Genomic DNA, 11169 nt, shown 5'->3' with positions numbered 1-11169 from the left:
CCCTGGCTGCGATTGGAAGTGTAATTAATAAAACAAAGTCACCAGCCCTGCCTTGGTCAAATCGATGCTCTTTGTGTGGCGTGTTGCATCTCCGCACCCCCACCCCCCCCCACCATCACCACCACCGCGGCGCGGTGTAATTTTGCACCGGTATCTCTGCGCGTGCGCGTGCGTTCGTCCGCACTGCGCCGTGTCTCTGCGCTCGCAAAAGTCTCGGGATGATCAAACTGAAAACGCGAAAAAAAAATCGATTTCTGCTACTCGCCCCCCGCCCTGCGCGCGCGCCGGCCACCGTTTTGTTTGCGCACGGGAATTGACGAGTTTCTGTCCGCAACTTTTTCTCTCACCCACTCGCCCCCCTCTCCGCATGCCCCCCCACCCCCCCCCCCCCCCCCGATCGGTTTGGATGTGAACTTAAGCGTCGGAGGTGGGAGAGCGGTGGGGGGGGGGGTGAGGCGGCGAGGTGTTCTTGATTGTTTTTGTCGTCTCTCTCTTCACACGGCGACAAAGCTGGGAGATCCAGCGAGAGACGACGTCGGAGGAGGAGGAGGAGGAGAGGTGGTGGGTGGGTGGGAGACTGAAGCGGGGAGAACATTTAAAAAAACGACGCAAGAAAGAAACGGAACGCAACAAAGCGGAACTCGCCGCGTGGCGCGCAACTTGCCCCGTTGCGATCCCCCAGCGCGCTCCCGTTCTCTTGAGGCGTATTTAAACAAAAGTAACCGTCATCGTCATCGACGACGACGACAAGAAAAAAAAACCCGTTTTACCTTGAAAAAGAATCTCGCGCGTGGAGACGAACATTTGGGACCGAAAATACGAAGTGCTGCGTGCTCGTCGTGCCGGAGAGAGAGATCGAGCGGGGTGGGGGGGGGGGGTCCGGCTTGAGAAGGCCAGGAGAGGAGGAAGCGTTGTCGATGTGCCCCCCCCCCCCCCCCCCACGACTACCGATCTCTCTCCATCCTCCTGTACTCCACCTCGCCCGTCTCTCCTCCATCGCTCCTCCTGCCGGCCGAACCGCTCGTCTCCTGCCAGGCCGGACGCTTCTCGTGAAGAAATCTACCCCCTACAACACCCCCCCCCCCCCCTAAGCTGGCTGCAATTGTCCGTGTAGGATGGTGGTCGTGGGGAAATCGCGACCGACGGAGAGGGAGAGAAATGAAGAATAATTAATACGTAAGATGTTTTTTTTTTTTGGGAGGTGGGGGGGGGGAAGGTGAGGCGAGAGAGAGAGAAAAAATGAATTTAATTTGAAAAACGAAAAAGTTATTTTGATAAAAGCTTTATTTACCACGGAAGATTGCTCGGGTGATGTGAAGTTTTTTTGTGTCGCCACCCCTGCTCATGGATGTTGAAATAAATCCCGGATTTGCAGCTCGCGCCTCACCCGCCTCCTTCATTCCGTTCGCTCGCTCGCGTTTCATTCACCCCTCCGTCGCTTGACCCTTCGTTTCATTCACCCCTCCGTCGCTTGGCCCTTCGTTTCATTCACCCCTCCGTCGCTTGACCCTTCGCTTCATTCACCCCTCCGTCGCTTGACCCTTCGTTTCATTCACCCATTCGTCGCTTGACCCTTCGCTTCATTCACCCCTTCGTCGCTTGACCCTTCGTTTCATTCACCCCTCCGTCGCTTGACCCTTCGTTTCATTCACCCCTCCGTCGCTTGACCCTTCGTTTCATTCACCCCTCCGTCGCTTGACCCTTCGTTTCATTCACCCCTCCGTCGCTTGACCCTTCGTTTCATTCACCCCTCCGTCGCTTGACCCTTCGTTTCATTCACCCCTCCGTCGCTTGACCCTTCGTTTCATTCACCCATTCGTCGCTTGACCCTTCGTTTCATTCACCCCTTCGTCGCTTGACCCTTCGTTTCATTCACCCCTCCGTCGCTTGACCCTTCGCTTCATTCACCCATTCGTCGCTTGACCCTCCGTTTCATTCACCCCTCCGTCGCTTGACCCTTCGTTTCATTCACCCCTCCGTCGCTTGACCCTTCGTTTCATTCACCCCTTCGTCGCTTGACCCTTCGTTTCATTCACCCCTCCGTCGCTTGACCCTTCGTTTCATTCACCCCTTCGTCGCTTGACCTTTGTTTCATTCACCCCTCCGTCGCTTGACCCTTCGTTTCATTCACCCCTCCGTCGCTTGACCCTTCATTTCATTCACCCCTCCGTCGCTTGACCCTTCGTTTAATTCACCCCTCCGTCGCTTGACCCTTCATTTCATTCACCCATTCGTCGCTTGACCCTTCGTTTCATTCGCCCCTCCGTCGCTTGACCCTTCGTTTCATTCGCCCCTCCGTCGCTGACCCTTCGTTTCATTCGCCCCTCCGTCGCTTGACCCTTCGTTTCATTCGCCCCTCCGTCGCTTGACCCTTCATTTCATTCACCCATTCGTCGCTTGACCCTTCGTTTCATTCGCCCCTCCGTCGCTTGACCCTTCGTTTCATTCGCCCCTCCGTCGCTTGACCCTTCGTTTCATTCGCCCCTCCGTCGCTTGACCCTTCGTTTCATTCGCCCCTCCGTCGCTTGACCCTTCGTTTCATTCACCCCTCCGTCGCTTGACCCTTCATTTCATTCACCCATTCGTCGCTTGACCCTTCGTTTCATTCGCCCCTCCGTCGCTTGACCCGTCGTTTCATTCGCCCCTCCGTCGCTTGACCCTTTGTTTCATTCACCCCTCCGTCGCTTGACCCTACGTTTCATTCACCCCTCCGTCGCTTGACCCTTCGTTTCATTCACCCCTCCGTCGCTTGACCCTTCGTTTCATTCACCCCTCCGTCGCTTGACCCTTCGTTTCATTCACCCCTCCGTCGCTTGACCCTTCGGTGAATGTGGCAAAGACAAAGCCGCCCCCGTGCGGCCCCTATGCGCGCGTGTGTTTGTTGAACTTCTTTCGTGTACCCTACGTCGCCAGCCGTGCTAAATTGGAGGTGCAAGCGCTGCTAGCGAGTAGCAGCGCCGACGAAGGCCGGCACGGTTATACGAGGGGGTTGGGTGGCCAGCCCCCGCGCCCCCTCGGCCGCCTTTGTCTCCCCAGTGGCTCGGATGTTGTGGCCCGAGTCGACCCAGGGGAGGAGGCGCCAGGCACCGGTCCGGGTAATCGTCACCGGTCACCGGCGATGGCCACGAGCTGTCACCGTAGCCGTGTCGCCGGCGTTTGGAAGCGCACGCGCTCCGGCACCGCTCCCCCGCCAGCAGTACGGCACCAGCCTCCCTGAGCCACAGCTGCCCTTGAGTGGGGTAGGGGGGGCGGGCTGTTGATGTGCGTGCGTGGGCGTGGGAGGTTCGAGGTGGTGCGAGCGAGAGGGGTGTGCGCGCAGCGCTCCGCTGAGTGCGTTGCGCCACCGTTCCACGCCGTCAAATCTTATTTTTAAATCCTTTATATTAAGTTCGCTTGCTTGCTCGCTTGCGCGCTTACGACCGTGCAAATCTTTCGGTCGTTTTGTAACCCACTTCCCGTGATCCGATCGAGCTGACATTTTGCACACAGACTCGTTGTGCGTGACAATTTATTTTCGTGAAATTTTTTTTCCTAAATTTTCCACTTTTTAGGAAAAAAAATTTCATATTTAATTTAAAATACCAATGTGATAAAAATGAAACTGATTACTCAAGAAAAACAGAAATGAATAATAAAATAAAACCGATGCCACGCATATAAAGGATTTATAGTGAAAAACTTTGTTTTTACGGGTTGTACTTATTGCGTCTTTGGAGGGCGCCTCAACTCGAGGCGCTCAAAATAACGAAACGAAAATTTTCAGAGCGCTGACCGAAAAAAAACCTAAATCGAGATCCGAGTGATTTCGACGGCAAGGGCACCGGCAAGGGCCGAGGAATGAGTGGCAGTAACAAGAGGGCACGTGGGGGGGGGGGGGGGGGTCACGGAAGGGTCATAGGGGAGGGACGGGACGGCGTGGAGAAATCCGTAGAGCTGTAAAGCTCTTTTTTTTTTATCATACTCTACGGTTAATTCGGTAAAGTCACGTCGGTATAAAATAAAATAAATCACGACGTTTCCATCGCAACACAAGCGGTCGTCCTCGGGCTGAAAAAATATCATCCAGCAGTGGAACTGCCGAACCAGCGAGAGAGCTGTTACAGCAAGGATGTGATTTAGTGGCGATTGGCAAGCAAGCGGGGTCCGAGCTGGAAAGGAATTCCTTCCACAGACGCAAGCAGGTCAGTTGTGTTAACGGGGGAGATTAGGGAGAGAGGGATTCGGGAGGGAGATTAGCATGAATGAGCTTCCGTCGTCGCATTAGAGTATCATGCCCGCACGTGCGCACATCAGCAGTGTTCATGAGAGATTGGCACCATGAGAGTGCAATCCACATATCACAGATGTCCAGAAAAGGGGGCCTCCTTGTCGGGACGTCACGACAAGAAGCAGTGCCAACAGAGACGATCGGAGTGCAAATTATAGGAAAGGGTAAACAAATCACACAAATAAAACATAATAAAATAATTATTTTATTATGTTTTATTTTATTTCCATTCTACGTGACTTTACCGAAAGAACCGAGAAGATGAATCCCTGCAGTCACGAAAGCTTTAAATCGAAATCACACAAAACTAAACTCTTTTAAAATGTTATCAGGTAAAGCCCCACTGAGCTATGAGCTTTTATTTTTTTAGAAGCGACCTGGACACAAATAGAAAACACAGACGGTCATTGTCAAGAATTACACGCTAATGCAAAGCAACTTGAAACCATGGGCATCATTTTCTGTTGTGGGATGAGTGGTGGTGCCAGTGGTTAGCCCACTTCGTGATTGAAACCCAGTGACCCTGGGTTTCAATCACGATACGGGGCACCCTTGCAGATGGACCTCGTCTATCACTGCCGGTAAGCGTGGCCCATCTACGGCACTACAGTTGTCATATCTGGCCATGCTCCTCTGACCTAACGACTCCTTCTCGAAGACTCACGATTTCGGGAGGTCCTTCCTTCATGGCGGCTTGAACGAGGACTTTAAAGTTTGTTTTACTTCTTACACTTATTGTTTAAAAGCAGGTTGGGTGAGTTTGCAACACGAAGGGATTATCGGGTGGGGATGGGTTTGGCAGAATAAGAGGGTTTAATTTGTTTATTTTGGTAAAGATTTAAATTTCGATTTAAAGCTTTCGTGACTGCAGGGATTCATCTTCTTGGTTCTTTCGGTAAAGTCACGTAGAAGGGAAGTAATAAAATAATAAAAATAAAACATAATAAAACAATTCTCACGACGTTTCGGCCACAACGCAAGCAGCCGTCCTCAGGCGAAGAATGAGAACATTATCAAGCTAGGAGCTTATATAGGTGTAGCGAGGAGGAGCGCCTTAACAAAAGAATGTGCATATGAAGAGGAATTTAGCATACCAATGGGCAATGAGTAGGAGGTGGGCGGAGGGGTTTCAAAGTCCCATTATGCCCATGCATTATGCAGGATCAACAGCACCACGGGGGGGCGCAAGGAACAGCGTTAATAAAGGAAAGGAATGTTAATGATATGTAACTGCATTTACCAAACAACCACGTAGAAAACCAAAGTAAAAACTACATAAAAAACTAAAATATAAACTGATACTTACTATACTCTACAATAAGCTGAGTTACTAACAACAAATAATAAATTACAATTCTACGTCGTAAGAAGTATATAATATACTTCCATCTAAACTTTATTCTCTTAGCATATACAGTACTATATACTGCCATAGATTATCTATAGATTATCTATGGCAGTATATAGTACTGTTATCTATAGATTATCTATGGCAGTATATAGTACTGTATATGCTAAGAGAATAAAGTTTAGATGGAAGTATATTATATACTTCTTACGACGTAGAATTGTAATTTATTATTTGTTGTTAGTAACTCAGCTTATTGTAGAGTATAGTAAGTATCAGTTTATATTTTAGTTTTTTATGTAGTTTTTACTTTGGTTTTCTACGTGGTTGTTTGGTAAATGCAGTTACATATCATTAACATTCCTTTCCTTTATTAACGCTGTTCCTTGCGCCCCCCCGTGGTGCTGTTGATCCTGCATAATGCATGGGCATAATGGGACTTTGAAACCCCTCCGCCCACCTCCTACTCATTGCCCATTGGTATGCTAAATTCCTCTTCATATGCACATTCTTTTGTTAAGGCGCTCCTCCTCGCTACACCTATATAAGCTCCTAGCTTGATAATGTTCTCATTCTTCGCCTGAGGACGGCTGCTTGCGTTGTGGCCGAAACGTCGTGAGAATTGTTTTATTATGTTTTATTTTTATTATTTTATTACTTCCCTTCTACGTGACTTTACCGAAAGAACCAAGAAGATTTGGTAAAGATGTTTTGCAAAAATATTTTGTTTATTTTTGGTAGATTTAAATTCGGGTAAAGATGTGTTTTTAGAAGAGGGTTTATGTTGGTAAAGCGCGGGTCAAAGTTAGGAAGTTTAACACGTGCTATGAGGCTTTGGCGACCAATATTATCCATAATAAAGGTTTTTTTGAGCGTTAGATCGCGTGAATATGAACGTGTTAAATGTATCCCTCCACTAGCTTCAGTACCCGGCTTCGCCCGGGGACTTGGATTCACCGGCCGCCTTTGTCTCCCCAGTGGCGATGTTCACACACCACACCAGTTACTCGTTTGAGGCTCAGTCGACCTAGGGGGAGGCCCAGGACCGGTTCAAATAATCGTCACCGGTGGTGGCCTTGAGCGGGAATCGAACTCGGGTCGCCGGCTTCGTAGCGCAGCGCAGCGCTCACCACGAGACGAGGCCTTCATCCTGCTGGTGATTTTAAAGTCGCACTGGGCCACGGGCAGCCAAACACCCAACACCTGGTCGCCATAGCAACCTCGAAGGCAAAGATCCCCCGTGTAGCCTCTAACAGACTGTCGGGGCAAGTGCTGTGAGCGGGTAGCAGCAGCAACAGCGCCTATGATTGAGACAAAGGCAAAGGTCCCCCGTGTAGCCTCTAACAGACTGTCGGGGCAAGTGCTGTGAGCAGGTAGCAGTAGCAGCACCTATGATTGAGACAAAGACAAAGGTCCCCCGTGTAGCCTCTAACAGACTGTCGGGGCAAGTGCTGTGAGCGGGTAGCAGCAGCAGCGCCTATGATTGAGACAAAGGCAAAGATCCCCCGTGTAGCCTCTAACAGACTGTCGGGGCAAGTGCTGTGAGCAGGTAGCAGTAGCAGCACCTATGATTGAGACAAAGACAAAGGTCCCCCGTGTAGCCTCTAACAGACTGTCGGGGCAAGTGCTGTGAGCGGGTAGCAGCAGCAGCGCCTATGAATGAGACAAAGGCAAAGATCCCCCGTGTAGCCTCTAACAGACTGTCGGGGCAAGTGCTGTGAGCGGGTAGCAGCAGCAGCAGCGCCTATGATTGAGACAAAGACAAAGGTCCCCCGTGTAGCCTCTAACAGACTGTCGGGGCAAGTGCTGTGAGCGGGTAGCAGTAGCAGCGCCTATGATTGAGACAAAGACAAAGATCCCCCGTGTAGCCTCTAACAGACTGTCGGGGCAAGTGCTGTTAGCGAGTAGCAGCAGCAGCGCCTATGAAGGAGACAAAGACAAAGATCCCCCGTGTAGCCTCTAACAGACTGTCGGGGCAAGTGCTGTGAGCGGGTAGCAGCAGCAGCACCTATGAATGAGACAAAAACAAAGATCCCCGTATAGCCTTAACAAACTGTAGGGGCAAGTGCTGTTAGCGAGCACCTATGAAGGCCGCCACGGCTCACGAGAAGGTGGGTGGCCAGCAACCACGCCCGACCGCCTTTGTCTCCCCAGTGGCGACGTTTTAACACACCGCACCAGGTATACTCATTTGAGGCTGAGTCGACCTAGGGGAGGCCCCGGACCGGTTCAGATAATCGCCACGGGTCTTGGTGGCCTCTGAGCGGGGAATAGAACTCGGATCGACGGATTCGTAGCGCTACTAACGCCACTGGCCACATCGCTGGTCACCATAGGAACCTCACACACACAACAACGCTCACTCTCGCACACACACAACACTCACGCACACACACACAACACTCACACACACACACACAACGCGCGCTCATACCTCAACTGTTCATGATCGCTTCGACCTCCTCCGCGACTTGATACCGAGCGCAGCGACAAGAAGGTTCGTGTCACGGAGGATGTTTCGTGAGGAGCTCTTTAAAACCCTCGGCCACGAGCAGCCATGCGCAAGCCCCTCTCCTCTGCTCCATCTCCTCTCCTCTCCTTCCCTGCCTCTCCTTTTCTTCTTTATTTTTTATTACGATCAGAGGAAACAAGAAGATGCTCGGTGTAGTCGGCACTTTGCTTCGTTCATCATTTCGGTTTTTTTTCAATGCTTTGCTTTGTGTGCCCCCCCCTCCCTCCATTTTTAAATGAAAGATTTCACAAAAGATTCACGCTCTACTCTCCTCCTTCTTACCCCTTACCTCTCTCTCTCTACCCCCCCTCTCTACCCCCTCTCTCTACCCCCTCTCTCTCTACCCCCTCTCTCTCTACCCTCCCTCTCTACCCCCTCTCTCTACCCCCTCTCTCTACCCCCTCTCTCTCTACCCCCCCTCTCTACCCCCTCTCTCTACCCCCCCTCTCTCTCTACCCCCCCTCTCTCTACCCCTCTCTCTACCCCCTCTCTCTACCCCCTCTCTCTCTACCCCCTCTCTCTCTACCCTCCCTCTCTACCCCCTCTCTCTACCCCCTCTCTCTCTACAACCCCCTCTCTCTCTCTACCCTCCCTCTCTACCCCCTCTCTCTACCCCCCTCTCTCTACCCCCCATCTCTCTCTACCCCCCCCCCCCACTCTCTACCCCCTCTCTCTCTCTACCCCCTCTCTCTACCCCCCTCTCTCTCTACCCCCTCTCTCTACCCCCTCTATCTACCCCCTCTCTCTACCCCCTCTATCTACCCCCTCTCTCTCTACCCCCCCTCTCTACCCCCTCTCTCTACCCCCTCTATCTACCCCCTCTCTCTCTACCCCCCCTCTCTACCCCCCTCTCTCTACCCCCTCTCTCTCTACCCCCTCTCTCTCTACCCTCCCTCTCTACCCCCTCTCTCTACCCCCTCTCTCTACCCCCCATCTCTCTCTACCCCCCCCCACTCTCTACCCCCTCTCTCTCTCACTACCCCCTCTCTCTACCCCCTCTCTCTCTACCCCCTCTCTCTACCCCCTCTATCTACCCCCTCTCTCTACCCCCTCTATCTACCCCCTCTCTCTCTACCCCCTCTCTCTACCCCCTCTATCTACCCCCTCTCTCTCTACCCCCTCTCTCTACCCCACCCCCTCTCTCTCTACCCCCTCTCTCTACCCCCCCCTCTCTCTACCCCCCCCCTCTCTACCCCCTCTCTCTACCCCCCCTCTCTCTCTACCCCCTCTCTCTCTCTCTACCCCCTCTCTCTCTCTACCCCCTCTCTCTACTCCCCCCCCCTCTCTCTACCCCCTCTCTCTCTACCCCCCCCTCTCTCTCTCTACCCCCTCTCTCTACCCCTCTCTCTCTACCCCCTCTCTCTCTACCCCCTCTCTCTACCCCCTCTCTCTCTACCCCCTCTCTCTACCCCCTCTCTCTCTACCCCCTCTCTCTACCCCCTCTCTCTCTACCCCCTCTCTCTACCCCCCTCTCTCTACCCCTCTCTCTCTACCCCCTCTCTCTCTACCCCCTCTCTCTACCCCCTCTCTCTCTACCCCCTCTCTCTACCCCCTCTCTCTCTACCCCCTCTCTCTACCCCTCTCTCTCTACCCCCTCTCTCTCTCTACCCCCTCTCTCTACCCCCTCTCTCTCTACCCCCCTCTCTCTACCCCTCTCTCTCTACCCCCTCTCTCTCTACCCCCCCCCTCTCTCTCTCTCTACCCCCTCTCTCTCTACCCCCTCTCTCTACCCCCTCTCTCTCTACCCCCCTCTCTCTACCCCTCTCTCTCTACCCCCTCTCTCTCTACCCCCTCTCTCTACCCCCCTCTCTCTCTACCCCCTCTCTCTACCCCCTCTCTCTCTACCCCCTCTCTCTACCCCCTCTCTCTCTACCCCCTCTCTCTACCCCCTCTCTCTACCCCTCTCTCTCTACCCCCTCTCTCTACCCCCTCTCTCTACCCCCTCTCTCTCTACCCCCTCTCTCTACCCCCTCTCTCTCTACCCCCTCTCTCTACCCCTCTCTCTCTACCCCCCTCTCTCTCTACCCCCTCTCTCTACCCCCTCTCTCTCTACCCCCTCTCTCTACCCCTCTCTCTCTACCCCCTCTCTCTACCCCCCCCTCTCTCTCTACCCCCTCTCTCTACCCTCTCTCTCTACCCCCTCTCTTACCCCCCCTCTCTCTCTACCCCCTCTCTCTACCCCCCCTCTCTCTACCCCCCTCTCTCTACCCCCCCTCTCTCTACCCCCCCCTCTCTCTCTACCCCCTCTCTCTCTACCCCCCTCTCTCTCTCTACCCCCCTCTCTCTACCCCCCCCCTCTCTCTACCCCCTCTCTCTCTACCCCCTCTCTCTACCCGCCCCCCTCTCTCTACCCCCCCTCTCTCTCTACCCCCTCTCTCTACCCCCCCCCTCTCTCTACCCCCTCTGTCTACCCCCCCCCTCTCTCTACCCCCTCTCTCTACCCCCCCTCTCTCTACCCCCTCTGTCTACCCCCCCCTCTCTCTACCCCCTCTCTCTACCCCCTCTCTCTCTACCCCCTCTCTCTACCCGCCCCCCTCTCTCTACCCCCCCTCTCTCTCTACCCCCTCTCTCTACCCCCCCCCCTCTCTACCCCCTCTGTCTACCCCCCCCCTCTCTCTACCCCCTCTCTCTACCCCCCCTCTCTCTACCCCCTCTGTCTACCCCCCCCCCCCTCTCTCTACCCCCTCTCTCTACCCCCTCTCTCTCTACCCCCCTCTCTCTACCCGCCCCCCTCTCTCTACCCCCCCTCTCTCTCTACCCCCTCTCTCTACCCCCCCCCCCCTCTCTCTACCCCCTCTGTCTACCCCCCCCCCTCTATCTACCCCCTCTCTCTACCCCCCCCTCTCTCTACCCCCTCTGTCTACCCCCCCTCTCTCTACCCCCTCTCTCTACCCCCTCTCTCTCTACCCCCTCTCTCTACCCGCCCCCCTCTCTCTACCCCCCCTCTCTCTCTACCCCCTCTCTCTACCCCCCCCCTCTCTCTACCCCCTCTGTCTACCCCCCCCCCCTCTCTCTACCCCCTCTCTCTACCCCCCCTCTCTC

General features: G+C 53.7%; 1 protein-coding gene across 2 annotated transcripts in view; it reads left to right on the top strand.

Moving 5' to 3' along the window:
* Window positions 1-7967: 7967 nt before the first annotated feature.
* LOC144949084 (uncharacterized) overlaps window positions 7968-11169 on the top strand; it is a 23766-nt gene continuing 20564 nt past the window's right edge. For both annotated transcript variants that reach the window (XM_078878921.1, XM_078878927.1), the window contains exon 1: window positions 7968-8112. The gene's annotated coding sequence lies outside the window, so the exon portion shown is untranslated. The remainder of the gene's footprint in view (window positions 8113-11169) is intronic.

Source organism: Lampetra fluviatilis, chromosome 3 (assembly GCF_964198595.1).
Source record: "Lampetra fluviatilis chromosome 3, kcLamFluv1.1, whole genome shotgun sequence".
NCBI lineage: Eukaryota > Metazoa > Chordata > Hyperoartia > Petromyzontiformes > Petromyzontidae > Lampetra > Lampetra fluviatilis.
The sequence above is the reverse complement of the archived record's forward strand: the minus strand, read 5'-3'. Positions and strand labels throughout refer to the sequence as shown.